Source organism: Saccopteryx leptura, chromosome 3, assembly GCF_036850995.1.
Source record: "Saccopteryx leptura isolate mSacLep1 chromosome 3, mSacLep1_pri_phased_curated, whole genome shotgun sequence".
Lineage (NCBI taxonomy): Eukaryota > Metazoa > Chordata > Mammalia > Chiroptera > Emballonuridae > Saccopteryx > Saccopteryx leptura.
The window spans coordinates 103,567,622-103,595,096 of record NC_089505.1 but is presented as its reverse complement, the minus strand read 5'-3'; the positions used below and the strand labels follow the sequence as shown (position 1 = coordinate 103,595,096).

Sequence of the window (27,475 nt, the reverse complement as noted above, 5' to 3'; positions counted from 1 at the left end):
TGTGCCCTGGCCGGGAATCGAACCCGGGTCCCCCGCACGCCAGGCCAACACTCTACCGCTGAGCCAACCGGCCAATGACTCTTAACCTTTGCATTCTCATCTGTAAAATGGGGACTTGCCTCAATTTTACTATAAAATATAGAGCATATCTCAAAAGGTATTGGAAGGATTAAATAGCATCATTATTTGTCCAGTGCTCAATAAAACGTAGCAATTGTCGTTATAAATTAAGAAAAGGCATATTTAATCCCATAAAATTTTGGTCTGTCTGGCTCAGAATTTTACTGCTTTGGGGGAAAGGGATAAGATTGTCAAGGTCAAAATTTAGGGCCATGTTGTCCAAAATTTATAATTTGTTTTAGGAATTTCTTAAGGAAGTGTTACTCTTGGGTTTATCTAGATATCATTGAATTATTTTTTTTAATATTCTGTACTCCCTGTATGAGTAATAAGTTTTAGTACTTTATTTATTGGATTGGGTAGTATGTTATTACTTTTTTAAAATATATTTTATTTTTAATTAAAATTTTTTTTAAAGATTTTATTTATTTATTTTTTACAGAGTCAGAGAGAGGGACAGATAGGGACAGAGAGACAGGAACGGAGAGAGATGAGAAGCATCAATCATCAGTTTTTTGTTGTGACACCTTAGTTGTTCATTGATTGCTTTCTCATATGTGCCTTGACTGTGGGCTTTCTGCAGACCCCCTTGCTCAAGCCAGCGACCTTGGGGTCTCGAACCTGGGTCCTTTCGCATCTCAGTCTGACGTTCTATCCACTGCGTCACCGCCTGGGCAGGCTAAAAAAACTTTTTTTAGGTGAGAGGAGGGGAGATAGTGAGATAGACTTCTGTGTACCCACCAGCCGGGATCCCCCAGGGCCAATGCTCAATTCAACCGAACTATTTTTACTGAGGCTGATGTGCTCGGACCAACTGAGCCATCCTCAGTGCCCAGCCGACATTTGAACCAGTCAAGCCACTGGCTGCGGGAGGGAGAGAGAGGCAGATTGTCTCTTCTCTTGTGTACCCTGACTGGGAATCGAACCTGGCATGTTTATACACCCGACCAACTGAGTGAACAGCCTAGGGCCAATTTTTTAAAATTTTTATTTATTTATTTATTTATTTATTTATTTATTTCAGAGACTGAGTCAGAGAGAGGGATAGACAGGGACGGACAGACAGGAACGAAGAAAGATGAGATGCATCAATCATTAGTTTTTCATTGCGTGTTGCAACACCTTAGTTGTTCATTGATTGCTTTCTCATACGTGCCTTGACCACGGGCCTTCAGCAGACCGAGCAACCCCTTGCTGGAGCCAGCAACCTTGGGTTCAAGCTGGTGGGCTTTTGCTCAAACCAGATGAGTCCGCACTCAAGCTGGTGCCCTCGGGGTCTCGAACCTGGGTCCTCTGCATCCCAGTCCAACGCTCTATCCACTGCGCCACCGCCTGGTCAGGCAGCCTAGGGCCAATTTTTAATTTAATTTATTTTATTTTTTTTAGAGAGTGAGAGAGTGACAGGAAGGGTAAGACGCATCAGCTCATAGTTGTCTTCACTTTAGTTGTGCATTGATTGCTTCTCGTACATGCCTTGACCAGGGCTGAGCCAGCATCCCCTTGTTCAAACCAGTGACCTTTGGGCTCAAACTGACAAGCTTTTGGGATCATGTGGATGATTCCCCCACTAAAGCCAGTGACCCCGCACTGATGAACTTGATCTCAGAGCTGGAGACCCTATTGTTCTGGGTCAGTGCTTTATCCACTGCACCACCACTGGTCAGTCATTTATTTATACACACACACACACACACATATGTATATGTATGTATATGTATGTATATGTGTATTTATATATTTTAAATTTATTTATTTAGAGAGGAAGGGGAGAGGGAGAGACAGAAACATCTGTTTCTTTTTTTTTTTTATAAGATTTTATTGATTTTAGAGAAGAGAGAAAAGCAGGGGGTGGAAAGGAATGGGAAGCATCAACTCGTAGTTACTTTTTTTTTTTTCCTTTTTTTATAAGAAATAGTATCTTTTTTAAAAATTATTTTTATTTATTTATTCATTTTAGAGGAGAGAGAGAGAGATTGAGAGAGAGAGAGAGAGAGAGAGAGAGAGAGAGAGAAGGGGGGAGGAGCAGGAAGCTTCAACTCCCATATGTGCCTTGACTGAGCAAGCCCAGGGTTTTGAACCGACAACCTCAGCATTCCAGGTCAACACTTTATCCACTGCGCCACCACAGGTCAGGCTCGTAGTTCTTGTACGTGCCTTGACTGGGCAAGCCTAGGGTTTTGTACCTGCAGCCTCAGCATTCTAGGTCTACGCTTTATCCATCGTGCCACCACAGGTCAGGCTGGACGTGCCCTGACCGGAGATTGAATTAACAACCTTTGTATATTGGGGCCATGCTAAGCTCTCTGGCCACAGTTAAACTATTACTTTTTATTGGTTCTAATAAAAGTAATAGCTGCTAGGTAGTAAGAATATACTATGTGCCAAGCAGTGTGTGTATCTCCATCCTAATACCAATCCTTCAGATGAGTCAGATGAGAATAGTGAGGCTCAAGGAAAGTCAGTAATGTGCCCATGGTCACACAGTTAAGCCTACTGGGACTAGAATTCAAAACCAAGCTCCCTCCCTTCTTTTCTTCTTTTTTTAAAAAAATTAATTTCTTTAAAATTTATTAACTGATTTTTTTTTTATTTTTATTTTTTACAGAGACAGAGAGAGAGGGATAGATAGGGACAGACAGGAACAGAGAGAGATGGGAAGCATCAATTATCAGTTTTTCATTGTGGCTCCTTAGTTGTTCATTGATTGCTTTCTCATATGTGCCTTGACTGCGGGCCTTCAGCAGACCAAGTAACCCCTTGCTTGAGCCAGCAACCTTTGGTCCAAGCTGGTGAGCCTTACTCAAACCAGATGAGCCCGTGTTCAAGCTGGCGACCTCGGGGTCTCGAACCTGGGTCCTCGGCATCCCAGTCTGACACTCTATCCACTGCGCTACCTCCTGGTCAGGCGACTGATTTTTTTTTTTTTTTTCTGTATTCTTCTGAAGCCGGAAACGGGGAGAGACAGTTAGACAGACTCCCTCATGCGCCCGACCGGGATCCACCGGGCACGCCCACCAGGGGGCGACGCTCTGCCCTTCAGGGGTATCGCTCTGTTGCGACCAGAGCCACTCTAGCGCCTGGGGCAGAGGCTGAGGAGCCATCCCCAGTGCCCGGGCCATCTTTGCTCCAGTGGAGCCTCGGCTGCGGGAGGGGAAGAGAGAGACAGAGAGGAAGGAGAGGGGGAGGGGTGGAGAAGCAGATGGGCACCTCTCCTGTGTGCCCCGGCCGGGAATCGAACCCGGGACTTCTGCACGCCAGTCTGACGCTCTACCACTGAGCCAACCGGCCAGGGCCTGACTGATTTTTTTTTAAAGAGAGGCAGAGAGAGGAAGGGAGAGAGAGGGAGAGAAAGAAAAGCATTTATTTGTTGTTCCATTTATGTAGTTGTCCATTCATTGGTTGTTTCCTGTGTGTGCCCTGACTGGGAATTGAACTCACAACCTTGGTTTTGGGAGATGACGTTTTAACTGAGTAACCAACCAGGGCTTTTCTTTCTTTTTTCTTTTCTTTCTTTCTTTTTCTCTTCTCTTTTTTTTCTTTCTTTCTCTCTTTCTCTCTCTCTTTCTTTCTCTTTTTCTTCTTTCTCTCCCTCCCTCCCTTCCTCCCTTTGATGTAAAACTCCTATCTTTCTGTTAAAAAAATTTAAAATATACTTTGTTTCTTTAGACTTCTGGTTTATAAATCCTAATATTTGTTACAGTCTATGTTTACTATTTCACACTCTTTTCGTTTCATATTAAAGTGTCCTTTATATATCTATATCTCTATTTAAAAAACGGTATGCCTGCAGAAACTTCTGTCTTTTGGGTCTTTTTAGATACCTTTCTAGGTCTTCTCTATTTTACCTTTCTTTTGTACTAGGATGACCACCACTGCACATTCTATTCTAGGTACAGGTACACTTTGGTTTGTACAAGGGCAGGATAATGTGTTCTGTGTTTCCAAAGCTTTCATAATAATAGCCAGCATTTTGTTGCCTTTTTGTAGCTGTATTCAGGGTAAGTCCAGGGACTCGGAAACCCTGGACTTTCTTATATTGAAACAGGTAGCTTTAGAGCTCATCATCTGATAATTATAGTTTGGACTATTTTTTCCATTGGCATTACCTTATTTTTGTCCACATGGAAGCTATTTTTCACATTTCTCAACATGCAACTTTGTACCATCATACTTCTAGCTATAGCTGTAGAGTTATCTGCAAACAGATTTCATTGGATATTGTTTTTCTAGATAATTTCTAAAAATGTTCCTTGTGGTGGGTTTCATTCAGCATCAATCCCTGGGGACCCCTTTGTTTATACATCTTGATCCAGAGAAGGGACTCTATCAGAACTCTCTTGATACTGTTTCTAAATGAAATCTCTGGGGGAAACATTAGTCTTCTTAAGTCATATTTATTTGCTGGTTTTTTGGGTTTTTTTTTTGTATTTTTCTGAAGCTGGAAACCGGGAGGCAGTCAGACAGACTCCCGCATGCGCCCGACCGGGATCCACCCGGCACACTCACCAGGGGACGATGCTCTGCCCATCCGGGGCGTTGCTCTGTAGCGACCAGAGCCACTCTAGCGCCTGAGGCAGAGGCCAAGGTGCCATCCCCAGCGCCTGGGCCATCTTTTTGCTCCAATGGAGCATCGGCTGTGGGAGGGGAAGAGAGAGACAGAGAGGAAGGAGAGGGGGAGGGGTGGAGAAGCAGATGGGCGCTTCTCCTGTGTGCCCTGGCTGGGAATCAAACCCAGGACTCCTGCACGCCAGGCCGACGCTCTACCACTGAGCCAACCGGCCAGGGCCTATTTGCTGTTTTTAGCAAGAAAACAGCAAATAGCCATTGGAAGAGATTTTTATTGTTGTTTGTTTTTTTTCTGTTTAATTCACATTATATCATGTATCCTTTCACTTCAGGTGTGCATATGTTTTACCTGAAGACTCATAAACAGTAGGTTCTCTGTAAGGCTTTGTCATACTAAATGATCCATAATGGGGTAATTGCCCAGTATTGAATTTTTAGTTTAACATTCAACAAATTTATTGAGTACCTGCTATGTGCCAAATACAAGGAATAGAACTCAGTGACTATGAGAAAGCAGGGTGCCTGTTCTCATGTACTTTAAGGAGGCTTGGAGACAAACAAACATATAAATAAAACGTTAAAATATTATGGTAGGTTATGAAGAGAATAAAATTGTGTGCTATAATAAAGAGTAATGGAAGAACTTAGATTAAGATGGTCAGGGAGGGCTTCTTTGAGAAGGTGACAAACCGAAACTGAAGAATGAATATGAACCAGCCAAAGAAAGAGATGAAGAAAGAAACTTCCAAAGTTTAAGGAATTCTTAAGGGCAAAGGTATTCAGAGCTTTGTGATACTGATAGTTCTTTTTTAAGTAAATGGGAAGTTTTAAAAAGTTTTTTTTTAATTGATATGTTTGGAGTAACTTATTTTTTTTAAATTTGTTTTAGAGAGAGAGACAGGCAGGCAAGGAGGGGTGGAGGAAGAGATGAGAATCATCATGTAGTTGTGGCACTTTAGTTGTTCGTTGATTGCTTTTCATATGTGCCTTGATGGGGGTGGGGTGGGGGCTCCAGCTGAGCCAGTGACCCCTTGCTCAAGCCATTGACCTTTGGGTTCAAGTCAGCAACCATGAGATCGTGTCCATGGTTCTTCGCTCAAGCCGGTAACCCAGTGGGCAAGCTGGTGAGCTTGTGCTCAAGCCTGATGAACTTGTGCTCAAGCTGGATGAGCCCACACTGAAGCCGGTGACCTTGGGGTTTTGAATCTAGGACCTCATTGTCCCAGGATGTTCTATTCACTGTGCTATCAACGGTCAGGCTGTGCTTGGAGTTTTTTTTAAAATCTTTTTTTTGCCTGACCACGCGGTGGCGCAGTGGATAGAGCATCGGACTGGAATGTGGAGGACCCAGGTTCGAGACCCTGAGGTCGCCAGCTTGAGCATGGGCTCATCTGGTTTGAGCAAAAGCTCACCAGCTTGGACCCAAGGGCACTGGCTTGAGCAAGGGGACTCGGTCTGCTGAAGGCCTGCAGTCAAGGCATATATATGAGAAAGCAATCAGTGAACAACTAAGGTGTCAAAATGAAAAACTGATAATTGATGCTTCTCATCTCTCTCCGTTCCTGTCTGTCTGTCCCTATCTATCCCTCTCTCTGACTCTCTGTCCCTGTATAAAAAAAACCCCAAACTTTTTAATTTTTTAATTTTTTATACTTTTCTTAAGTGAGAAGCAGAGAGGCAGAGAGACTCCTGCATGTGCCCTACCAGGATCCACCCAGTGTGCTCACTTTGGGGCGATACTCTGCCCATTTGGGCCATTGCTTCGTTGCAACTAGAGCCATTCTCAGTGTCCGGGCCAACTTGGCTCCAATGGAGCCTTGGCTGCGGCAGGAGGGGGGGGGGAGGAGATAGAGAGAAAAGAGAGGGAGAAGGGTGGAGGAGCAGATGGGTGCTTCTCCTGTGTGCCCTGAACGGGAATCGATTCTGGGACATCCACATGCTGGGCCAACACTCTACCACTGAGCCAACCGGCCAGGGCCTAAAAAAAATTTTAAATCCACTATTTCAAGCAAATATAAAAGTAAAGAAAAATGGTATAATGAATCCCGATTTATTTATATTCTAACTTCAACAATTATTAACTCATGGCCAGTCTTTTTTCTCCTAGTACCCTTTTATCATCCCCTATTATTTTTTCAATAGTTAATGTAATTTTTATTTATTTCTATATTTTCCAGCTTTTCAAGATATACTTGACAAAAATCTTATATATATAAGATGTGCTGCATGATAGTTTGACACACACACACACACACACACTGTAACATGATTACCACAATCAAGAGAATTAACACATTCATCACCTCACGTAGTCCCATTAATAATGTAACTTTTATTTAAAATCATCTGACCTGTAGCCCTGGCCAGATACCTCAGTTGCTTGAGTATCCTTCCAATGTGCAAACATTTTGGGTTCAATCCTCAGTCAGGGCACATATTGGAACAGATCAATGTTTTTGTTTCTCTCTTCCTTCCTCTCTTTCTAAAATAAACACATTTTAAACATTATCTGACTTATAGAACTCTAGCTGTTTAAGTACTTCAACTAACAGTGCTTTTACCTTATTTTTACAGCAGTTTTATTGAGAAATTGATATATAATAAAACACATATTTAAAATGTAAACTTTAGTAAGTTTTGATATACCCATATACCAGTAAAACCACCACCATAGTCAAGATAATGAATGTATCCATCACCCCTAAATGTTTTCTTCTGCCCCTTTGTAATCACTATTCCTTCTCCACTGCCTACCTCCCCAGTCCATAGGCAGCCACTGATCTGCCTTCTATTATGATAAATTAGTTTGTATCTTCTAGAATTTTATATAAATGGAGTCATACAGTATGTACTCATTGAGGACATACTGGTGTATTTTATTCAGGATAATTATTTTGAGATTATCCATGCTGTTGCAGGTCTCAATAGTTGCCAAGTAATAATCCATTATATGAATATACTGATTTGTTTATCCATTCACCTGTTGGTGTTCCTTTGGATTGTTTTCAGTTTGGAGCTATTATAAATAAAGCTGCTGTGAACATTTGTGTACAAGTCTTTGTATGGGCATTTCTTTTTTATTTTTAAAATTGACATAATTGATAGGCCGAGTAAATTCACCCATTTAAAATGTGTAGTTCAGTGTTTTTTAGTATATTTGCAAGGTTGTGCAACAACCATCATTACTATTTAATTCCAGAACATATTTGTCATCCCAGAAAGAAACCACATACCTATTAGTAGTCACTTCCCATTCCCTGCTCCCTCCTGGCCCTAGATAACCATTCATCTACTCTCTCTGTCTATGGATTTGCATATGACATTTCATAAAAATTCAGTCATATCATAAGTGGTCTGTTGTGATTGGCTTCTTTCACTTAGCATAGCATTTTCAAAGTTTATCTATATTGAAGCATGTGTCACTACTCCATTCCTTTTTATGGCTAAATACTATTCCAATGTATGTATGGATGTACTACATGTATTTCATCAGTTGATGGACATTTGGGTTGTTGTGACTTTTTGGCTTGATGAATAACTGCTATAAATATTCATGTATACATTTTTAGTGTGGACATATGTTTTCAGTTCTCATGAATATATACCTATGAGTGGATTTGCTAATTCCTATAACACTGTGTTTGAGGAACTGCCTGTTTTCCAAAGTGGCTGCATCATTTTACATTTCTACCAGCAGTATATAATCCAGTTTTTCCACATTCTCACCAGTATGTCTTATCTTTTTAATCTAGTTGTCCTGGTGGGTTTGAAGTGATATCTCATGTTTTGATTTGTGTTTCTCTAATGACTAATGATGTTGAACATCTTTTCATGTGTTTGTTAACTATTTATGTATCTTCTTTGGAGACTATTACAATGTTTTATCTATTCTTAAATTGTGTTATTTGTCCTTTTATTATGAAGTTGTAATAATTCTTTACATATTCTGGATATACTATTGAATATGGTATGCAAATATTTTGTCCCATTTCTATGGGTTGTCTTTCTACTTTCGTGATTGTGCCCTTTAAAAGACAAGTTTTTAATTTTGATAAAGTACAGTTTATCTTTTTTTCTTTGGTTGATTATACTTTTAAGTATCATATCTAAAAAATTATTGCCTAATCTACTATTGTAAAGATTTACACTTAGTTTTGTATTTTTAGACCTTTGATCTACTTTGAGTTAATTTTTGTGTGTTTTATTAGGTAGAGGTCCAACTTTCATTTGCATGTGGGTATCCAGATTTCCCAACACCATTTCTTGAAAACACAATTCATTCCACATTAAATTTTCTTGACATCTTTAAGATCAGTTGACCATAAATGTATGGGTTTGTTTCTAGATTCTTCATTCTATTCCATTGATCTAAATGTCTATTGTTATGCCAGTACCACACAGTCTTGATTACTGTATCTCTGTTGTAAAATTTGAAACAAAAAAGGGTGAGTCCTTTGACTTTGTTCCTTTTCAGTATTGTTTTGATTGTGCTGAGTTCCTTGTACTTCCAAATGAAATTAGGCTCCGCTTGTCAATTTCTGCAAAAAAGCCGCTTTAGCTGGGATTTTTTAATTTTTATTTTTTACAGAGACAGAGAGAGAGTCAGAGAGAGGGATAGATAGGGACAGACAGACAGGAATGGAGAGAGATGAGAAGCATCAATCATTAGTTTTTCATTGCGACACCTTAGTTTTATTGATTGCTTTCTCATATGTGCCTTAACCGTGGGGCTACAGCAAACCGAGTAACCCCTTGCTCTAGCCAGTGACCTTGGGTCCAAGCTGGTGAGCTTAGCTCAAACCAGATAAGCCCACGCTCAAGCTGGCGACCTCAGGGTCTCGAACTTGGGTCCTCTTCATCCCAGTCCGAAGCTCTATCCACTGCGCCACTGCCTGGTCAGGCCCAGCTGGGATTTTGATAGGGATATTTCATTGAAGATGTAGATTAATTTGGAAAGTATTGCCATATTAACAATATTGAGTCTTTTAATATATTAATATGGGATATCTTTTCATTTAGTTAAGTCTTTAAATTTTTCTGTTTTGTGGTTTTTAGTGCACAAGTCTTTATGTTAAATTTATTCCTAAGTATTTTTTGATGTGATAGTAAATGAAATTATTTTCTTAACTTTATTTTTGAATTGTTACTTGCTCTTTTATAGAAATACAATTGCTTTTTGTATATTGATCTTGTATTCTGTTACTTTGATTCTAACAATTTTTTTGTGTGGATTTATTAGCATTTTTTCTTTTAAACTTTGTCTGTTGATTTTAGAGAGAGAGAGAGAGACAGACAGACAGACAGAAACATTGATCTGTTCATGTATGTGCCCTGAATGGGGATCAAACCTGCAACCTTCACGTTTCAGGACCAGGCCGAGCTATCTGGCCAGGGCTACTCTTTCATCTCTTTAACGACAACCTCTCTCTCTCTCTCTCTCTCTCTCTCTCTATATATATATATATATATATATATATATATATATAGTAACTTCCAAATCTGTATTTCCACCTCTGAACCCAGTCCCAGAATTAAAAAAATAAGATAATTTAAAACTTATTTATTACAGTTGACATACGTAGTCCCAGAATTCTTATGGATTACACCACCTAAGACACCCTTTTTGCATCTCCAGCTTTGCCTGGACTGTTGCTTTTGGGAACTAATAGTCAGATTGATACAGCTTGTCTCCTCCTTGCTTGGAAGACATGTTAGCAGGTTTTATGGATGGATTTTATACCTTTTATACAGGTTTTAATGATGGAAACCTTTGCTTTTCTAAGAAACATGCTTAGCATACTTGGGCAGCATTTTTCTCACCTTGGCTTCCTTATAGGTTAAAATGTGAAAGTTGCCTGACCTGTGCAGTGGATAAACCTGGAACACTGCGGTCACTGGTTCAAAACCCTGGGATTGCCTGGTCAAGCACATACGTGAAGTAACTAATACGAGTTGTTGCTTCCTGCTCCTTTCCTTTCTTTCTCTCTCTCTAAAAAAAAATCAGTAGATAAAATCTTTTTAAAAAAAATGTGAAGGTTATGCCCTGGCCGGTTGGCTCAGCGGTAGAGCGTCGGCCTGGTGTGCGGGGGACCCGGGTTCGATTCCCGGCCAGGGCACATAGGAGAATCGCCCATTTGCTTCTCCACCTCGCCCCCCTCCTTCCTCTCTGTCTCTCTCTTCCCCTCCCGCAGCCAAGGCTCCATTGGAGCAAAGATGGCCCGGGCGCTGGGGATGGCTCCTTGGCCTCTGCCCCAGGTGCTAGAGTGGCTCTGGCGGCAGAGCGACGCCCCGGAGGGGCAGAGCATCGCCCCCTGGTGGGCAGAGCGTTGCCCCTGGTGGGCGTGCCGGGTGGATCCCGGTCGGGCGCATGCGGGAGTCTGTCTGACTGTCTCTCCCCGTTTCCAGCTTCAGAAAAATACAAAATAAAAAAAATAAAATAAAATAAATGTGAAGGTTAAGCTTATCTTTTGCCCACCCCCCTCTTCCATGACTTGCTACCCTTTATGATGACTCACATATTTGTATTTATTCATTTCTTAGTCAGGACTGGAATAGTACTGCCAACATACCAATCATTGGTCCCACTAATTTCCCAGTGTATTCAGATGTAAGGCTTTAGTTTCTGTTGACTTCCCTGAACACCTACCTGCTCTGTTCATATGAAGCCACTCTCAGGTCCCTCCTTGTCTTTTTCTCCCAGTATTCCAGTTTAGATCCTTTGTTATCTTTTGCCTTGACTGTTGTCCTTACTTCCAGTCTCCTTTTCCAGCTCCATTCTGTTCTTTGCTTAAGTAAGGTGTATAGTATCTTCCTAAATATTCTATAATTTATGGCTCTACTTGTGTGAATTTTTTCATTTAATGACTAAAGTACAGACTCAGCCTGATCTTGAAGATTCTGTGATCTGGCCCTACTTGTCTTTCCAGCCCTGCTTCCCACTTCTTTTGCAATACTGTACTCATCTTTGTTCCCCAGAAGATCTCATTATGTTTTCTGCTTACACTGTGAGTACAACTATGAGTTGGTGCTTCTCATTGTCTCTCCTCCCTTGGAAGCAATCAGTGCACTACTAAAGTGAAAGCAACTATGAGTTGATGCTTCTTACTCTCTCTCTCCCTTCCTGTCTCACTCTCTCTCTCAAAAAAACAAATCTCAGATGCCATATCATTTACATTGTAACTAATTTATATAGCTCTAAAAGTTAAGTAGCCTTTAAATAAATAAACATGAAGAGAGTACTTCATCAAATATCCAGGTAATGTTCAAATTTCCACAGTTGCTTTCTCTTTCTCCCTGTCTCCCTTGTCTTTGTCTCCATTTACTGTATTTCCCCATGTATAAGATGCACCTTTTTTCGAAAAATTTGGGATCTAAAAACTGGGTGCATCTTATATAGTGGTTGTAGATTTTTTCACTTGCATTTCCCGTTTTTTCGTGCAGATGAGGAATTGTATGAATTTTATGATGAATAAAACTTGAGTTCAGTAACTTTATGGAATACTTGTTTTTTCTTCAAATTTCTGGCCCCAAAGTTAAGGTGCATCTTATACATGGGCAAATATGGTATCTTTTAACATTTCATTTATTCAAATCAGGTTCCAAAAAAGGTCCATACATTGATTTGGCTCCTAATTATCTTTTAGTCTCTAGGTTCTCTTGCCTCTTTTCCCCCCCTGTATTTTGTTGTTGTTGAAGAAAGCAAGTTCTATATTTTTCTCATTCTGGATTTTGCTAATTGAATTTCTGTGATTCATTTATGTACATCTATTCTATACCTTGTATTCCCTGTAAACTAGTTGTTAGAAATAAAGCAGCATTGTCTAATAGAAATTTTCAAGCCTCAAATGAAATTAAAATTTTCTGGTAGGCACATTAAAAGGTAAGAAGAAACAGGTGAAATTCATTTTAATAATATTTTTATTAACCTAATAGTTGCAAACTATTATCATTTCAACATATAATTGATATAAAATTATTTAAATCATTTTTTAAAAAGAAGCAGACCTTTTTATTTATATTTTTTAATTTTATTTTTTTTGTGACAGAGAGAGGGACAGATAGGAACAGACAGGAAGGAAGAGAGATGAGAAGCATCAGTTCTTCATTGTGACACCTTAGTTGTTCATTGATTGCTTTCTCATATGTGCCTTGACGGGGGTGGGGGGTGGGGGGTGGCTACCGCAGAGCGGGTGACCCTGCGCTCAAGCCGACTGAGCCCACGCTCAAGCTGGTGACCTCAGGGTTTCTAACCTGGGTCCTCTGCATCCCAGTCCGACGCTCTATCCACCATGCCACTGCCTGGTCATGCAAATTGTTTAAATCTTTTAAAAAAGGTTATTTATTGCCTGGCCAGATAGCTTGGTTGGTTTGCCCCTAAGTGCAGAGGTTGCGGGTTTGATCCCCAGTCAGGGCACATACAAGATTAGATTGATGTTCCTGTCTCTCCCTCTCTCTTCCTTCCTCTCTCAAAAAAATCAATAAAAGTAATAAAAAGAAATAAAAAACCCTACTATTTATTTTTATATTTCTGTGCATGTAATACTTAAACATTTTTAAATACAACCATAAACAATCTTGGATGATGCAGAAGATGATGGGCCTGTTGGAGAGAATGGGACTGGTGTTAAGAGTCAGGGTTTTATTCTGCTGCTGGAGTCAGTTCCTAGAGGTAGACATCAAGGGAGGTTTGTACAGAGCTTTTCCTTTTCTTATCATAAATGGCCCTGTAGCATCTCAGGCCTTCGGTAACTGCATGGTAAACTTTGGTGAAGCTCTCTGTATCAAGATCTTGCTTCTCTAACTTTGCATTTCTGCTTCAGTGAGAGGAGAAGTATCATCTCACTCTTTTGTAGAAAACTTCTGGTACTGGAGTTTCTAGGTTCCTGTTTTTATCTGCTACTCTAGTTCCATGAGATCTTCATTGAATAGTTCTTTGCCGTAGGAGTTGAATAACTCTACAATGTCATTTTCACTGATATCCAACTGCAGTTGATTACCAGTAGGCTTCATGGCGCTCCGTTCCTAAGTATGAGTTGTACATTAAGTCTAATGTTTGTAAGTCGGGGACTTACTGTGCATATCAATTCAGATGAATCACATTTCAGCGATTCAATACATGTTGGACAGCACAACTCTAGAGGCTTGACCTGAATAGGTTCCAGCTTTGGCAATACTACTTTAGAAGCAGTGGTTTAATTCTTCCATCAGGAGGCTTATAATGTCCAGGTGTCTCTTTTTGTGTGTGAGTGCTCATGGATAACGATTATCTAGATTTTTTATTTCATTAGCTGTTTGCAAAATGATGATATTCTAAATCTATCATTCTTTCTTCATTTATTAGCTGACATCAAAAAAAGAAAAACTTTTCAATAACTGTTTGGTTACCTTGAGGTTTTATTTGTGTAGGAAAGGCAGGATTTTTCCCTTTTTATTCCTCTATTTACAATTTTTCATTTTATTTTACTTTAGTAGAGAGAGAGAAAGAGAGAGAGAGAGAGAGAAAGAGAGGGGATAAGTGGGACACATCTACTCATAGTAGTTGCTTTCTGTATGTGCCTTGACTGGGCAAGGCCAGGGTTTTGAACTGGCGACTTCAGCATTCCAGGTCGACGCTTTATTCACTGTGCCACCACAGTTCAGGCACAGATTTATTTTTTTCATTCCATTCCATTCCGTTCCGTTCCGTTCCGTTCCGTTCCGTTTAGAGAAGAGAGAAAGACAGAGAAGGGAAAGAGATGGGTGGAGGAGCAGGAAGCATCAACTCCCATATGTGCCTTGACCAGACAAGCCCATGGATTTGAACCAGCGACCTCAGTGTTTCAGGTCAGTGCTTTATCCACTGCTCCACCACAGGCCAGGAAAATTATTTTTATTTATTTATTCATTTTAGAGGAGAGAGAGACAGAGAGAGAGAGAAGGTGGGGAGGAGCAGGAAGCATCAGCTCCCGTTTGTTCCTTGACCGGGCAAGGCCAGGGTTTTGAACCGGCGACCTCAGCATTCCAGGTCAAGGTTTGATCCACTGTGCCACCACAGGTCAGGCTACAGATTTTCAAAATAAGTTGTTTCTGACAAACTCCAAAGATTTTTATTTTAAAGCATTATTGTGAATTTATGGGTTTTAACATATTTATTATGTTTTAATCCAATGAAGTTATTCTTAATGATGTTCAGTTTATTCCATCTTGGACCAATGGGAGCCTCTTCAGGTTGGCTCCTGATTCCTTTTGACATAGCTGTAGTGGCCTTTGATAGTGTTTCTTGCTTTCTATTATAAGATGTTCCAGATTCTTCTTGTACCTTTCCTTCCCTTTAGCCAAAAATTTCTGGATTCTTTTAGTGAGATACCGTATTTAGAGACCACATTGTTATTGGCTTTTTCATTTGATAAATGAGGAAACTGGAGGCTAGAGAAGTAGAATGATTTTTTAAAAGATTTTATTTATTGATTTGAGAGAGATATGGTGGGGAGAGGAGCAGGAAGCATCAACTCATAGGTAGTTGCTTCTTGTATGTGCCTTGACTGGGCAAGCCCAGGGTTTCAAACTGGTGACCTCAGCATTGCATTCCAGGTCAATGCTTTATCCACTGTGCCACCACAGGCCAGGCAGAAGTAGAGTGATTTAACCAAGGTCACACAGGTTTAGCAACATAATATGGCCTAGAACCCTAGCCTGGCTGTTAGCTCTGTGCCATTGCTATTTTGTCTTGACACCTTTACCTAGCTTCTAGGAGAGGTTGTTAACTGCATTAGTGCTTCTACTCTAGGCCATCAGAAGATAGGTTTTGTGGGTCATCATTGGAGGTACAATCAGACCTCATTAATTTGGGCTAATTGGGATAAATCCTAGTGAGAGTGTTGTATGTTGTTTTTCTTTAGGTGCAGCTGTTACTTTGAGTCATACAGTAGCTGAAACTAGGCTAATAGTGTTACCAGGTTATTTTGTTAGGTAGAGGTCCTTGTACCTGGTTTAATGAATAGCTGAGAATGATGTGCAATTTAACTTTAATTGTATGTAAATTAGACTCCTGAAATGCTTAAAAACAACTCATTAAACATTTCTCCAGGCAATCTTATTTACAGTGTTTTCTTGGCCAGTCTTTATTAGAGTACAGAGGTAAATTTTAGCTGAGGTCTGTATTTATCTCAAGTTTCAAATGTGTGGAGTTTGTATTAATACACTTGATCTTAGCCAAGAGGCCAAGAAGCGATGGAGTTTGTATTAAGAAAGTGTTGCCATGAAGTTCAGAGTATTTTAGAGAGAATGTCTGAGGAAGTACAGGTCAGGCAACTCTTTCCATTTAAAAGTAAGCGGAGAATCCTGAGTGGCATTAGCTTTCAAAAATTTTGTTCTTTATCTCAAAAGTAGTTTCACACCTGGCCTGTGGTGGCGCAGTGGATAAAGCGTGACCTGGAATGCTGAGGTTGCCAGTTCAAAATCCTGGCTTGCCTGGGTCAAGGCACAACAAGCAACAAGCAAGCAATGAACAACTAAAGTGAAGCAACTATGAGTTGATACTTCTCACTCCCCACCCCTTTTCCCGCTCCCCACCCCCTTTCCTCTCTGTAAAATCAATAAATATAATCTTTTAAAAAATGTTTCATCTTAGGGCCTCACTCAGAGATAACTGTATTGAGGAACACAGGTTCCAGGATGTGAGGGTTGACTGTGTCTATTGGCTCTGTGGCCCAAAGTAAGTCACTTCACCTCCCTGAGCCTCAATTTATTCATCTATAATAAGGTAATTAAAATTGGGAGCGGTAGCCTGACCCGGCAGTGGCGCAGTGGATAGAGCGTCAGACTGGGATGCCGAGGACCCAGGTTCAAGACCCCGAGGTTGCCAGTTTGAGCACGGGCTCATCTGGTTTCAGCAAAAGCTCACCAGTTTGGACCCAAAGGTCGCTGGCTTGAGCAAGGGGTTACTCCGTCTGCTGAAGGCCTACGGTCAAGACACACATGAGAAAGCAATCAATGAACAACTAAGGTGTCGCAACGAAAAACTGATGATTGATGCTTCTCATCTCTCTCCGTTCCTGTCTGTCCCTATCTATCCCTCTCTGACTCTCTCTCTCTCTAAAAAAAAAAAAAAAAAAAAAAAAAAAAAAAAATCGGGAGCAGTAATACATGTTCCTTTTACCTCATAGACTTCTGTGAGATTCACATCAGCTTATTAAATCAAATGATATAGTAGATACTTATTAAATTAATGAGAGATGACATGAAAGTGCTTTTTTAACTAGAAGCTTTGTATGACCCTAAGCATTATTAGAATAATATAGATTAGTGTACTAATACATACTGATGATCAGAAGCATGAAGGCAGAAGGAGGAGATCCAAGATGTCTGTCCAGAACTTCAGAGCCATTTTACTGCAGAGGCATCTGGTCCTCACACCTCAGGAGCCTCTGACAGCATCGCGATGTTACAACACTGTACCACTGCTGATGTGAAGACCCTGAGTTACCAGGAAAAGGTTAAATTATGATTAGTAGATGCACAATATATTTTACAGATATTTTTATAAAATGGATTTAAAAAGTATAGTGTCTGAAGAGTTATTTCCATTATCTGATAATTCTACCTTATGTAGAGTCTGTCATTCCCTAAAAGCAGCTAACACCTGCACTAAATGCCAGCAGCTGTTCTAAATTCTTTATATATATTTACTTCTCTATTTCTCACAATATCCCATGAGGTACGTACTGTTATTAATCTCCATTGTACAGATGGGGAAACTGATACACAAAGATTAAGAAGCCGCACAATTCTGGATTGAGATTCTGGATTGAGGGGGGAAATATTCTATAAAGCAGTGGTCCCCAACCCCCGGACCGCGGACTGGTACCGGTCCGTGGGCCATTTGATACCGGTCTGCAGAGAAAGAATAAATAACTTACATTATTTTCGTTTTATTTATATTTAAGTCTGAACGATGTTTTATTTTTAAAAAAGGACCAGATTCCCTCTGTTACATCCGTCTAAGACTCACTCTTGACGCTTGTCTCGGTCATGTGATACATTTATCCATCCCACCCTAAAGGCTGGTCCATGAAAATATTTTCTGACATTAAACCGGTCTGTGGCCCAAAAAAGATTGGGGACCACTGCTATAAACAGTGTTATCAGGAGGATGGTAGAATTTAGATAAGGACTTTGTTAGATTATATTGTTATATTGTTTCATTGTTAAAATTCTTTTTTTTTTTTTTGTATTTTTTTGTATTTTTCTGAAGCTGGAAATGGGGAGAGACAGTCAGACAGACTGGCAATCAGAGCCACTCTAGCGCCTGGGTCAGAGGCCAAGGAGCCATCCCCAGCGCCCGGGCCATCTTTGCTCCAATGGAGCCTCGGCTGCGGGAGGGGAAGAGAGAGACAGAGAGGAAGGAGAGGGGGAGGGGTGGAGAAGCAAATGGGCGCTTCTCCTATGTGCCCTGGCCGGGAATCGAACCCGGGACTCCCGCACGCCAGGCCGACGCTCTACCATTGAGCCAACCGGCCAGGGCCAATTATCAGTTTTTGTTGCAACACCTTAGTTGTTCATTGATTGTTTTCTCATATGTGCCTTGACCATGGGCCTTCAGCAGACTGAGCAGGTGGTCCCCAAACTACGGCCCATGGGCCACATGCGGCCCCCTGAGGCCATTTATCTGGCCCCTGTTGCTCTTCCCGAAGGGGCACCTCTTTCATTGGTGGTCAGTGAGAGTAGCATAGTTCCCATTGAAATACTGGTCAGTTTGTTGATTTAAATTTACTTGTTCTTTATTTTAAATATTGTATTTGTTCCCGTTTTGTTTTTTTACTTTAAAATAAGATATGTGCAATGTGCATAGGGATTTGTTCATAGTTTTTTGTTTTTTTTTTACAGGGACAGAGAGAGAGTCAGAGAAAGGGATAGGGACAGACAGGAACGGAGAGAGATGAGAAGCATCAATCATTAGTTTCTCTTTGCGACACCTTAGTTGTTCATTGATTACTTTCTCATATGTGCCTTGACCATGGGCCTTCAGCAGCTGGAGAGCTTTATGCTCAAGCCAGATGAGCCTGCGCTCAAGCTGGTGACCTTGGAGTCTCGAACCTGGGTCCTTCTGCATCCCAGTCCGACGCTCTATCCACTGCGCCACTGCCTGGTCAGGCCATAGTTTTTTTTATAGTCCAGCCCTCCAACGGTCTGAGGGACAGTGAACTGGTCCCCTGTGTAAAAAGTTTGGGGACCCCTGAGACCGAACAACCCCTTGCTTGATCCAGTGACCTTGGGTCCAAGCTGGTGAGCTTTGCTCAAACCAAATGAGCCCGCGCTCAAGCTGGTGACCTTGGGGTCTCAAACCTGGGTCCTCTGCATCCCAGTCCAACGCTCTATTCACTGCGCCACTGCCTAGTCAGGCTATTTTTTATTTTTATTTATTGATTTCAGAGAGAGAGGAAGGGAGAGAGACAGGAACGTTGGGTTTCCTGTATGTGCCCTGATCCAGGATCAAACTGGCAATTTGTGCACCCCGGGACAAGGTTCCAATTAACTGAGCTATCTAGCCAAGGTTAGAAATTTTTATTTTAGGCCCTTGCCAGTTATTTCAGTTGGTTAATAGCATCGTCCCGAATTGACAAGGTTAGGGGTTCCATCCCCAGTCAAGGCACACATAGGAAGCAAGCAGTGAATGCAGGACTGAGTGCAACAACAAATGAATGTTTCTCTTTCCTCTCCCCTCTCTCTCCCTTCCTTTCTCTGTCTAAAAATCTGTCAGTTAATTAAAAAAAAAAAAATTAAGCCCTGGCCAGATACCTCGGATGGTTGGAATGTCATCCTGGAAATCAACAAATACTTTTAAGAACACATTATATACAACAATTATGCTAGACATGATCCCCTGTTCTAAAGAAGCTTCTATTCTAGGAAAACAAAGACACATGAAAATGTTGCAATATTTTCTTTATGTCTTAGATTCTTTTCTCTGCCATTATTTCATTCTTCTAACCATTTTGTTTTAATAACAATATTTTTTGCTAATCAATTTAAGGAGTACTATGATTACTATATCAATTAATTTTAAATTTTAGATAAAATGGACAAAGTCGTAGCAAAAGATAATTTACCAAGAGATGCAAGAAAAAATGGAAACTTTTAAGCAAATTGAAGTTGTAGTAAAGCAATTTGTCCTATAGAAAATACCACCAAAATAATTTCCAGTTGAATTTCAAGATACAGCCTAAGGTTTAGAATCAGTTATAAATTCCACTTTTTTATGCTATTGTCCCCCATTAACAAAGTGACCGTGTGGTTTACATTTTCACTTCCAGCCCTTCCTGACATGCTTCTCTGTAAAGGGGACCTAATTGTCCCATTTTATTTTTCCTCAACTCCCACTCCTTTACTCTTCTTGCTTTTTCTCTGATTTTTTTTCTTCATAGTAAGAATGAGAAAGAACCTTTGCACTATTTAGAGATTTTTTTTCCCTCAGCAAATTCTGTTCATCTTTATATCCACTTATCCAATATTTTATGAAGGATTGATGGGTAGCAGAAGTACTGCTTAACACTTCAGGATTTAAAAGGCAGTACCTTCCCTCAAAGAGCTCACAGTCTATCCCCATTACAACTGTAATATGGGATGGATGCTATAATAGAGTGCTTTTGAAGTGGAGGAGGGCTTGATTAATTCTTTCTGGGGAACAGGGTCAGGATGACTTTGTGGAAGCAATTATATTTGGACTGGGCAGGGAAGGATTAATAAAATTTCAAGAAGCAAGAGCAGGGGAAAACCCAAAAAAGGTGGGTATTCCACTCCAGGAAGCAAAAAATGTCTTGAATGAAACCACAGAAGCACAAGTGCAGGAGGTGAACATGGCTGAAGTGTAGAGCATTGGAAAGGTAGGGACAGAAAGGAGTCTAAAGAAGTATGTCAATGTCACATAGGGAAAGGCTTTAAATACCACATATTTGCCCTGATCATTCATTTCCTCTCTGATTTTTCTGTCTCAATCTCAGTCCTAAAATCTCTCTCACCTTCAATTCTCAGATGAAAAATTTTAAGTTTGCCTGTGTCACATGTCAGTATGCCAGAGATTTGGTCATATAGTTTTACCTTAGGACTAAAAGAGACCAGTCTTCATCTGATAAATTATTGGGAGACAGCATTCTGAATGAACTCTAGCCATTCTATGCTTTTACAGAAGGGATTTGATTTCAGTGTTTTAGAAAAATAAAAAGTTTCTTTTTACAAAAAAGGGTTGAGGATGCTCATTAGCAATCAGGGAAATGCAAATTAAAACTATAGGCATATACTGTTTTATGTATATCAAATTGGCAAAAATTAAAGTTTGAGATAAAGTATTGGCAAGGATATGAAGCAATCAGAAACTGCAAGCAGAAGTGTAAGTGGGTATAACCATTTTGCTATACAATTTGACATCATCATCGTCTCAGGATTGATGGGTATACCCCATGACCTAGCAGTCTCACTACTAGGTATCTACCCTAAAGAATTCTTGCACATGTACACGAAGAGTCATATCCAAAAGTATCTATAGCAACACTGTTTGTAATAGCAAAAACAAACAAAAAATCAAAACTGGGGAAAATCCCAATATCTATCTACTTTATTTTTAAAAAATTTTTATTTATTGATTTGAGAGAGAGAGAGAAACAGTGATTTTTTTGTTCCACTTGTTTATTCATTCATTGTAAGTGCCCTGACTTGAGCATTGGAACACTCAACCTTGGTATATTGGGACAGTACACTAACAAATGAACTACCTGGCCAGAGTGAATATCTATATCAACTCTAAATTGGATAAATAAATAATGGTATGGCCATACAGTAGAATACTATATGATAGTGGAACTCATTAAATTGCAGCTATAGAAACCTGAATGAATCTCAACAAATTGTAGAGTGAAAAGTTGCAGAAGTATATGCATTATGACTAGATTCATACAAAGTTCAGAAACAGTGAAACTAAACAATATAATGTTTAGAAATACAAATGTGATAAAACTATAAAGAAAACAAAGGTAATAGTAAATTTTGGGGCAGAGACATGCAGGGTACTTCAAAGCAAATGGTAATATTCTTATGCTCACTTTGGCAGCACATGTACTAATGGTAATATTCTTAACCTAGGTCCGTGATGGCGAACCTGTGACATGCGTGTCAGCACTGACATGTGTAGCCATTTTCGATGACACGCGGCCGCATACCAGAGAAGTATGGGGTCGCATGCCGAGAAGGACGTTTCATCCTCGGCTCCTGCACGGCCAGGTGCAGTAGCCAAGGATAAAACATTTGCTGTAGTGTAGACACTCTGTGCCAGAGGTCTGTAGGCCAAAACAACAGAACTCCGGCACAGAGCATCTAGTTCTGGGACTTCGGTTAGACCGTTAGGGGTTCTTTGACCTCACTTCCTGCTGGAGAAGCTGGGAGGAGCATAATGCCGCTGGGGATGCATCTCTGGGGGCCCTGTTTTGCCATTACCAGCAACCACATAACCACAGCAACTATCATCCAATCTACTGTTCTGGGGTGTCGTGGATTTCTAATTGACCATCATTACTGAGATAAGTGAGGGGGGAGGCAGGGAGAGGCAAGGGCCTGTGCTATGAGTTTCACTTCCCACTATTAGAAATAGAGTCAGCCATCTTAATTTACATAAAGTGCAACTTGCAGAATTTCAAGACAGCATCTGGGCTCAGATGTTTGTTGACTTGAGGTCAAAGCTTGAGAATCTGGAAAGATGCCGCTTGGAGAATCAAGAGGAGTGCCACTACAAACAGGAAATTTGGAGTGCCTGGAACTGATTACCAGACACTTTTAGCACCCTGAAAAATATAACAATGTCTTTACTCACAATTTTTCCCTCTATGTACCTTTGTGAGACCTTATTCTCAGCGTTAAATAATATCAAAACCAACAAAAGAAACAGATTAACAGATGAAGTTAGCATTTGCTTGGGCTTGAAGTGTACAAAATACCAACCTTCAATTGAAGATTTAGCCAATGAAATTCAGCAACAAAAAAGTCACTAATAGGGAGGTTAGTTAAAGAATTCCCCCTCCCCCTCACTTATCTTAGTTCACAGCACCCCACACAAGTTAAATAATATCAAGACCAACAAAAGAAACCAACAGATGAACAAATAAGTCACTAAATAGATAAGTTAAATAATTAGTTTTTGGTTTATTAAATACAGTTATATATTACAATTATACATTTTTTGTTATTTAAACTATAAATATCGCAAAATTATGGAGTTTTTTCTTATTTATTTATTTATTTATTTATTTATTTATTTATTTATTTTGTATTTTTCTGAAGCTGGAAATGGGGAGAGACAGACTCCCGCATGCGCCCGACCGGGATCCACCCGGCACGCCCACCAGGGGGCGACGCTCTGCCTACCAGGGGGCGATGCTCTGCCCCTCCGGGGCGTCGCTCTGCTGCGACCAGAGCCACTCTAGCGCCTGGGGCAAAGGCCAAGGAGCCATCCCCAGCGCCCGGGCCATTTTTGCTCCAATGGAGCCCTGGCTGCGGGAGGGGAAGAGAGAGACAGAGAGGAAGGAGGGGGTGGTGGAGAAGCAAATGGGCGCCTCTCCTATGTGCCCTGGCCGGGAATCGAACCTGGGTCCCCCGCACGCCAGGCCCACGCTCTACCGCTGAGCCAACCGGCCAGGGCCATGGGGGTTTTTCTTGAAGTGACACACCACCCGAGTTATGCTTGGTTTTTTGGCGAATTTTGACACACCAAGCTCAAAAGATTGCTCATGACTGACCTAGGTGGTAGGTACACTAATATTTGCTGTATTACTGTTCTTTATGCCTTGCATATACTTAAAATTTTTCTACATCTATAAATTTTAAAACATTAAGAAAAGGTTGTTAGTACCTGACCTAGTGTCCTTCTAGCTCTATTTTCATACATAAACACATTTTTCAGAATATAAAAACTGAGGCCCAGAAAGATTAATTGTTCAAGAGAAAGCTTATCAGTGACCACCAGGTCTAAAACTCAGCATAGAGCACTTTCTGTCATTTTAGGTTGCAACCTTACCATTATGTAGATTCTATCGATCAGTTAGAAGTGCTTCCACTTGGATAACTACCCCAGTCTTTCACCCCTTCGTGTAGTACGTTCTCTGCACTGCTGCCAGAGAGCTTTCTAAATGCAAATCCATCATGTCACTCTCTGGCCTCAATCGTAAATAGTTACCAATAGTCTTCAGCACACTCCAAGTGCTATAGTGTGGCATACAAGGCTCTCTGTGCCTCTCGGCTTATGTCTCCCTTATTAGCTTCATCACTCATGACTTCCTGCACTTCAGCCACACCAGGCTATTTGCTGTTCCACGAATACTGCCTCTCTGCACAGTGCTCCCTCCATCTACAACTTCTCTTAACTAACCTTTTTTGTCCTTTAAAATATCTTTTCTCAGTTCACCCCCTCAGCCCCTAGCCTAAACTGAAAGCCTTCATAACAACTTGAACTTATATTTGGAGTCACACTTATCACCAAGTATTGTTCACTTTTTTTTGTCATCTTCAATAGCTTTTTTTTTTCTTTTCACCTTCAGTAGCTTTTGAGCTTTGTGAAGGCAGGGACATTGTTGAGTTATAGCCCCAGTGTGTGGCACAGTGCCAGGTACATAAGGGTCATTGAATGAATGAACGAACGAATGAACAAACAAATGAACTGACAAAATAATTGGATATCATTTTATACAAATCCCACATATATATAGTTCGAAGTTTTCATTTGTTTGCTAGATTCTTACTAACTCTATCCCTATTTATAAAGGCAGGAAGGAAAGAAAAGAAAGGGAAAGAGAAAGGCTGGCTGTTTGTGGGGGAAAGTATTGAGGGAAGGGAAGCAGGAAGCTGATGTGGGAAGGAAAGGAAAGGTTCAGAGCCTTTTATCATTTAGGCCAAGGGCCTGGAGATTTTAATGACACCCTTTCAAGCTTTGGTTATGTGCTGATTTTGATGACTTACCCTATTTTGACCTTCCTTAGCCTTTTTGATAATTTTTTCTCCTTTGGCTGATATGTTTGTAATATTTCTCTCTTTACATTAGAGAATAAGAGCTTTGAGGTGCCTGAGTAAAGGAGGTGGGAATAGCTTATGTTGGTCAGGGTAGCCTTGGTTTTTAGTTTTTGACATCTCATTCTTCTCTGTACCAGATTAGACCCCTGATCATTTTCTAGGGCTTAGAGAGTGTTTGTAGATCCTGAGCTACTAGGAATTTTAATTCTAAAACAGGTTAAACTTGGGCTATTCTGATCAGGTTCTCTTCTCTCAGGCAGTGCTTTAAGACCAGCGGTCCAGACACCCTCCATAGCCTCACCTTCTTTTTTTTTTAATATATATAACATTTTAAAATTTTATTTATTTATTTATTTTTATTAGAAAGAGGAGAGAGAGAGAAAGAGAAGAAAGAGATAGAACAGGGGGAGGAGCAGGAAGCATCAACTCCCATATGTGCCCTGACCCGGCAAGCCTGGGGTTTCGAACTGGCGACCTCAGCATTCCAGGTCAATGCTTTATCCACTGCGCCACCACAGGTCAGGCTAGCCTCACCTTCTTAAGGGCCAAAACACAAGAGCCATTAACTGGTTTCATTCATTTGATAGATGTTTACTGAGCATTCTCTCTGCACCTAGCATGGTGGTAGGCACTAGGATTAGAGAAGACTGATCACCACCTTTAAAGAAGTCACAGTCTAGTGGGAGAGAGAGCAAGTAAGAAAATCAGTAATTTTGATGCAATGTGATGGGCTAGGCATTCACAGGTGTTACGGAAATTTAAAGAGTGTACAGAGGGGGGAGAACCAACTTTGGTGCAAGGCATGTCGAGATATTTTACTTGAGATCAATCTTGGAAGACCTTAGAAGGTGGTGGGGATTGTGGTGGGTGGTCAGACTTGAGCAAAAGAACAAAGAAAAGAGAACGTGATGCAATGGGGAGCAATGGGAAGGTCTGTAGGACTTTAGGGAAGAATATGTATGTATGAAAACGTGATAGAAGATGACACTGGAGGCATATAAAGGGACCATATTGTGAATGACCTTTTCTACTTTACTAAATAAAAGGGAACGTCAAGTAGAAATGTTTCCATTCATCCAATGTTAGGTGTGTAGTGTTTCTCTTAAATATTGTCTCTTGAGCAACTGAGTTTTATCATGTTTTATTTTTTTGATTTGTTCTTTTATGATACCTGAATTGGAGTTCTTTCTTTTTATGGTTTAAATGACTCCACTTTGAGTACCATCTAGTCAAACCCTACACTCAGGCATTGTGGAGTGGATGATGCATAGCTTTTAAGGCAGCGTGTAAGGAGGAGGATTTAAATGACCTTCAAAGACTAATGTCAGGCCCCTATGTCAATGTCACTGCAATTCATGCATGCATGGAGAGTGGGAAAGGGAACTTAATTATGGAGGAGGGGAATTGTAACCCTGCTTGAATGGTAGTTGAAAGTTCTGGACCCGCCCCTCAGTCTCAAAAAAGGACTTCTTACATTTGCTGCCAAAGAGGTCATAGGGAGAGCTCACATAAATACCATCCTCCCTCTTGGGTGTTATGAGCCGGTCTTTCTTTTGCTTCCACAGGTGCAGAATAGGTTCACCAAATAGTATTCTGATCTCCATTGAACTGAATTTGGCTGTTATTGTCCTCCAGAAAATCAACCCCTTTAAAGCATGGAACATGGCAATTTTAGGTCAGCAGGTGTTTAAAGACACCATTTTAACTTTCGAGGGCTGGCCTAATAAGATATATTTTGTACAAAAATACCAGTTTATTAAGATGAGACTTGAGTCATTTAAATCTTGAAAGGAGCTTAGTTTTAGCTGCTGGTGCAATTGGTGCATCTTTTACCTGTGAAATTCTTGTCTTTTAATGGTGCTGTCCTTCAGGAACTTTGTGATCAGATATTAGGCTCCATTTCTTCTGCTAACCTTTGGTATAGTGTCTGGGATGAGGGAACCCACAGTGACCGTCACGTCACTATCTTTTCCGACCATAAAATAGTTTTCCATAGTTAGCCTGGATAACAGTAGAAGCCAGCCTCATGCAGTCAGTAACTGCTCCAACATGGCTACAGTCTGAATGACCAGAGGAATTAGTCACAGTCAGCCGCCTTCATTTCATTAATTTGTTTTGGGAAATGGTATCAGTGAGGCAGAGCTGTACCTTTGGCTCATTAATACAGGGTCCGAACAGGAGAATCTATTTCAGTGAAATTCTTGAGAGTTGCTGAAAACACATGATGCTTCTTAGTACTTTAAATAGAACTATTTTACTTTGGAGGGAAAGTGCTATCAAACATGACCCCAGCGTTGCCTGTACAACATATATATATTCATATAGATCTTGCTATTTCTAAAGCTTGGGGAAAAGTTTTGTGTTAATCTAAATAAAAATTTAATTTTTCTAAATACATATTCATGTCTTAACACTCATTATTAGATTTTCTGAGGAGGTAGAAAAAGTTTAGTCTTAATTTCTCATCTGTGTAATCTTTTCTCTCCATTTTTAAAAAAAGATATATTTTATGGTTTATTGATGGACTATAAAGAGACAGAGAGAGGGGAAAGCATTCATTTGTTGTTTTATATTGTGCATTCATTGGTCACATCCCGTATATGCCCTGTCTGGGGATCAAACCTGCAACCTTGGTGTTTCTGGATGACTCTCTGACTGACTGAGCTAAGCAACCAAGGCTTCCTTCCATTTTAGTAGAAGTTCTTTAGTGCCTAGTCCATGGCAGAGCCCATTTTCTTTTCTTTCAAGACTTTATTTATTCAAT

General features: G+C 40.4%; 1 protein-coding gene across 1 annotated transcript in view; it reads left to right on the top strand.

Moving 5' to 3' along the window:
* The window catches only part of WASF2 (WASP family member 2), an 88,335-nt gene that overhangs the window by 16,794 nt on the left and 44,066 nt on the right, over positions 1 to 27,475 (top strand). Inside the window, 1 exon segment of the mRNA XM_066375558.1 lies at positions 14,391 to 14,508. The gene's annotated coding sequence lies outside the window, so the exon portion shown is untranslated.